Source organism: Myotis nattereri, assembly GCF_964212035.1.
Source record: "Myotis nattereri genome assembly, chromosome: 5".
NCBI lineage: Eukaryota > Metazoa > Chordata > Mammalia > Chiroptera > Vespertilionidae > Myotis > Myotis nattereri.
This window is the reverse complement of record NC_138080.1, coordinates 7,337,271-7,343,270: the sequence shown is the minus strand read 5'-3', so window position 1 is coordinate 7,343,270 and position 6,000 is coordinate 7,337,271.

The following is a 6,000-nucleotide window of genomic DNA, read 5'->3' as shown; positions in this document are numbered from 1 at the left end:
AGTTCCATCGATGCTGTGGCAAATGGTAAGAGTTCCTTTTTCTTCTTCCTCTTCTTAAAGAATACCTTTCAGCATTTCATATAATGCTGGTTTGGTGGTGATGAACTCCTTCAGCTTTTTCTTATCCGTGAAGCTCTTTATCTGACCTTCCATTCTGAATGATAGCTTTGCTGGATAAAATAATCTTGGTTGCAGGTTCTTGCTATTCATCTCTTTGAATATTTCTTGCCACTCTCTTCTGGCCTGCATGGTTTCTGTTGAGAAATCTGCTGACAGTCGGATGGGTACGCCCTTGTAGGTAACTGAGTTTCTTTCTCTTGCTGCTTTTAAGATTCTCTCCTTATCTTTTGCTCTTGGCATTTTAATTATGATGTGTCTTGGTGTGGTCCTCTTTGGATTCCTTTTGTTTGGGGTTCTCTGCGCTTCTTGGACTTGTAGGTCCATTTCTTTCACCAGGTGGGGGAAGTTTTCTGTCATTATTTCTTCAAAAAGGTTTTCAATATCTTGCTCTCTCTCATGTTCTGGCACCCCTATAATTCTGATGTTGGTACGCTTGAAGTTGTCCCAGAGGTTCCTTACACTATCTTCGTATTTTTTGAATCTCTTTTCTTTTTTCTTTTTAGGTTGGGTATTTTTTGTTTCTTTGCATTTCAAATCTTTGACTTGATTCTTGGGATCCTCTTGTCTGCTGTTGGATCTCTGTAAAATATTCTTTATTTCAGTCAGTGTATGCTTAATTTCTAGTTGGTCCTTTTTCATGTCCTCCATGGTCTCACTATACTCCTTGAGGGATTCATTAAATTTATCAGCAGTTTCCATAAAATTCTTGAAAAACCTTATAAACGTGGCCTTGAACTCTATATCCAGTCGTCTGTCCTCCTCCGTTTCTGACAATTGTGACCTGTTTCTCTGTCTCCGCATTTTGGCTGCTTCCCTGTGTTGATAGAGTGGCCCTGCGCGCCAGGTGTCCTGTAGGGCCCAGTGGCTCAGCCTCCCCAGTTACCTGGGGTGGACACTCTTGGTGCACTCTTGGTGCCTTGGTTGATGTAGGATCACTGGGAGGAATTGACCTCCAGGCCAATTGGCTGTGGGAATCAGCTGTGTCTGAAGTGGGAGAATGGTCCTCCTCTGACCACTGGGTACAGTGGCTCTTGGATCTAAGGAGGTGCTAATTCAGCCCCTGTCTGAGGCCTCACAGCCGGGCCACGAAGAGGCTCAGCTGTGAAGCAATGCAAGCCGCTGTGGGGCCTTGGGCCTTCTCTTGGAAGTTCCGGGTCTGGCTGGCCCGGCTGCAGTTAGGTAATTATCAGGTTGCAAAGGGCCGGGGCATTCACATGCAAAAGCCTCTGCCGCAGCCTGGGTGGGGCGGGGTCTCAGGGAGTCAAAAGGCCAGAGAAAGAAGCAATGGCTGATTCTCTGCGCCCGGAGTCGCGCGTCTCAGTGTCCCGGTAATGGCTGCAAGCACCTCTGAGGGAAATCCGCCCTCAAGTTCGCCCGCTGCCGCCTGAGAGAGCAGCCTCTCCCCGTATGTGTCCTGGGTCCCCAGAGACTTCCCAGAACCGGAGATCAGAGCAGTCGGGAGCTTGTGATTCAAAAAGACAGCCGCGTCCTCAGGTGCCACCCCCTTTCCGCGCGTGCGAGCCGCCGCAGTACCTCTGCACTCAGCCTCCGCAGCTCCTCTGGCTCTCAGCGTGCTTTTCTTTTCTTCTAGTTGTAGAAATTACACTCAGCCAGCCTTCCTGTTTTTCTGGACGATGTTTGCTCCGTCCTTTGGGATAATTTTCAATTGCTGTGGGAGGCGACTATTTCCCGGTGTTTATCTATGCCGCCATCTTAGTTTCTCTATTCACTTGATTCTTAGATTCACTTGTTGATAGATGCGTATTTGTTGTTCATAATTTGTATCTTTACCTTTTTCTTCTTCTTCCTCTTCTTAAAGGATACCTTTCAGCATTTCATATAATACTGGTTTGGTGGTGATGAACTCCTTTAGCTTTTCCTTATCTGTGAAGCTCTTTATCTGACCTTCAATTCTGAATGATAGCTTTGCTGGATAAAGTAATCTTGGTTGTAGATTCTTGGTATTCATCACTTTGAATATTTCTTGCCACTCCCTTCTGGCCTGCAAAGTTTCTGTTGAGAAATCAGCTGACAGTCATATGGGTATTCCCTTGTAGGTAACTGAGTTTCTTTCTCTTGCTGCTTTTAAGATTCTCTCTTTGTCTTTTTCTCTTGGCATTTTAATTATGATGTGTCTTGGTGTGGTCCTCTTTGGATTCCTTTTGTTTGGGGTTCTTCGCGCTTCCTGGACTTGCAAGTCTATTTCTTTCACCAGGTAGGGGAAGTTTTCTGTCATTATTTCTTCAAATAGGTTTTCAGTTTCTTGCTCTCTCTCATGTTCTGGCACCCCCATAATTCGGATTTTGGTACGCTTGAAGCTGTCCCAGAGGCTCCTTACCCTATCTTTGTATTTTCGGATTCTTTTTTCATTTTGCTTTTCCGGTTGGGTGTTTTTTGCTTCTTCGCATTTCAAATCTTTGACTTGATTCTTGTGCTCCTCTGGTCTGCTGTTGGGAGTCAGTATAATATTCTTTATTTCAGTCAGTGATGCTTAATTTCTAGTTGGTTCTTTATCACAACATCGAGGGTCTCATTAGATTTCTTGAGGATCTCACTATATTTATCAGCGGTCTCACCAGTCTTTTCGAAGGTCTTACTAAATTTATCGGCAGCTTCTAGACCAGGGGTGGACAAACTTTTTGACTCGAGGGCCACAATGGGTTCTTAAACTGGACTCAGAAGAAGGAGCTGCGGCCGTGTTTCCCGACATTGTCATGTTAACACTGCTGCTGGTGAAGGAGCAGAGGGGAGAGCAAGAGAACCCTCCGCTCTTTCAGCTCCGCGGGCCAGACAGAACAGCCGAACGGGCTGGAACCGGCCCGTGGGCCGTAGTTTGCCCACGGCTGTTCTAGACAGTTCTTGAGAGATCTTAAAAGTGTGGTTTTGAACTCTATATCCTCCATTTCTTTCATTTGTGTCCTGTTTCTTTGTCTCCGCATTTTTTATGCTTTCTTGGTGCACCCCCTTGTGGTCTTTGTGCGCAGTCTTGTTGTAGTTAAGCCTTGATTGTTGTAGGTAACACTGGGGGGCATTTGACCTCTAGGCCAACTGGCTGTGAGAATCAACTATGTCTGCAGTGGGAGAACTTCTGTCCTCTAGGGAGGTGCTAATCTAGCCTTTGCCTAAGACTATCCCGCAAATGCCTCTGTGCAAGGCTTGGGCAGGGCGGGTCCCAGGGGATCAACAGGGCGGGCGGAGGGAGCAGTTATGGCTGCTCTCAGTCCCATCCCTAGAGGCTCTGCCTCTCAGAGTTCCAGCAACCTCTGCAAACCTCGGAGAGAAAGCTGCCCTCGAGTTCTGACCGATGCCAGACAGTCCCACTTCTCCCGTTTGAGTCTGGGTCCCCAGTGACTCGCCCAGAACTGGAGTTTGAGCCTGAGACTCCCTCCCGATTGAAACAGACAACCGCGCCCTCAGCTGCCAGCCCGCTCCGCACGCACCTCCGCACCTTTGTATTTTCCGCACTGCGCCTCCTCTGAGTCTCAGTATGCTTTTCTCTTTCCTTCTAGTTGTAGAATTTCCCCTCAGCCAGCCTTCCTGTGGTTCTGGGTGATGTCTGTTCTGTCTTTTAGTTGTATTTTTGAAGTGGTTGTGCGAGGCAGCAATCTCCGGTGTTTACCTATGCCGCCATCTTGGTTTTTTCCCTGGAATCTGAGTTTTGACTCACCTAGAACAAGCCTTACCTGATGCCAACACTCATGTGTTGAAAGTCCATTTAGCCTCCTCTTGCATGCCTCCAGCAACAGTAGCTCATTCATACTGTCTTCCCACACATGGATGGAGCTGCTCCCTACTCTGTGCTGGCCCCCAACATGACTGCACCCCTAGCCCTTGGACATTCCTGGATAGTTCCCACCCCAACAGGCCCCAAGGTGGAGCAGCCACACATCCTCATCCCTGTCCCCTGATTTGGCAGCACACAGCAGAGTTCCTAAGAACTCTGGGCTCAGACGCAGGCCCTTCAGGTAGCCAGACAGACCCCAGCTGAGGGTCCCAGTTGATTCTTTTGCAGGATTCTGGGGAGGATTTCTTGATCTTCCCAAGAAGACATCTGGCCTGGAAAGAAATGAAAGAGTTTCCTCTCCCCCTCCCCAGCATCCCGAGGAGAGTGCAGGCTCTGGGCTCCTGGCTCTGTCGCAGGTGAGAGGACAGAGAGCACAACGGAGGGCTAAAACCATCTGGCCTGACAAGCTAAGTAAGGGGTGCTGCCCTGCGCTCACCCCCTCCCCGAACCTCAGTCACCTTCTGTATTAAGCAGCAGAAGCAGAGAGCCCTCTGCAGAAGGAGCGAGTCTCCAACACAGTAGATGGGAAAGCTGTCCGTTCCGGCCCAGCGAGAAGGGACCCATGGCCTGGCCCCACCTGCCAGCACTGCACTCCAAGGCATTACAGCAGTGAAAGCATGTTGCACAAAGCCAGCCTGGTTGCTCCCTGCAGCTTCTTTGTAACTGCCCAAGTGTCCAGCCATGCCTGGCAGGAGCTGCATGGCACCTCGAAGGTGTGCAGGTGGAGGAGGTATTCTGTGTATTTGCTGGGATGAGGGTTTCACGAGGGTTTGCACAGATGTGACCAGTTTCTAAAGCTCCCTGAACACTTGTGCATGCCACTGCATGTGAAATATGCCTCAGTTTAAAAGGGAAAACCCAGAGAGGCCATGACCCAGCTGTCCACTCACCACAGCCATGCTAGACCCCCCCCACTGGACACCAGGGCAGCCTGTCCTGTCCTCAGGCCTTGATTTCCTCTTCTGTGGGGGGTAGAAGGGGTGGAGGTCCTAAGACTCTAGGACAGATGGTCTATCCCCAATAGAACAGGATCTAGGACTGGTCTCTCCTGGGACCTGGGCTTGTGGGGAAAGTGTGCCTGGAGGTCTGAGCACCAAGCGATGGGTGCCCAGAGGCCTGGGAAAGAGGAAAGTGACAAGGCCCCAGAATATGACCTCTGCAGAATGAGTGCAGTAAGCCCTCCATCTCAGAGCCAGGATCACAGAGCTAGGAGTGTCCAGGGCCCCTCCCAGAGCCCACTCTGCCCCTCCTAAGTATAGACTCCTCAAATGTGCCAGCACCTGCACCCCAATCCACAAAGACAACATATACATGGACAGACACTCGCCAACAGAGCTCCCCAATCTTAGGGCCTCAGGGCCAGAAGAGGCTAGCTGTCCATCATCCCCACCCCATGTCACCCAGAGGGCTCTCTGGGCCAGCAATATCTGAATCAAGAGAACCTGTTATAAATGCAAATTCTCAGTTCCCACCTAGCACTGCTGACATGGTTAGTTTTATATGTCAACTTGGCTAGCTGAGGGAGCGCCAGATGGGTAAGCATCATTTCTGAGTGTCTGTGAGGGTGTCCCAGATGAGATTAACATTTGAAAAGTTGCCCTGAAGGAAGAAGATGGCCCTCACAAAAGCAGGTGGGCCTGCTCAGAACAAACTGGTAGAGGAAGGGCGAATTTGCTCTCCGGACATCTGTCTCGAGGATGTCTATTTTGCCTGCCCTCAGACTTCAGAGCTCCTGGTTCTCCCATCCTCAGACTGGGACTGCCTCATCCATCCCCTCTCCTTTGTCTCCGGTCATGGGACTTCTTGGCCCTCATAATCACACGAGCCAATTCCCATGATCAACCTCATCTCATATATGTCTGCACACACCCTATCGGTCTATTTTTCCAGATAACCTTAATATATCCACTGACTGGAAAACAGGCAGAGGGGTCAGAGGTTAAGTGACATTCCAGGTGACTGGAATGAGCTGCAGCTTGGGACCCACACAGCCAGAGTGACAAAATTGGCTCCCCCATTCCCTATTGATATTTTCTTCCCAGCAACTCCACCCAAACCACCGTGAAGAGTAAGACCAGTGGCCGAGGCTGCGCTGG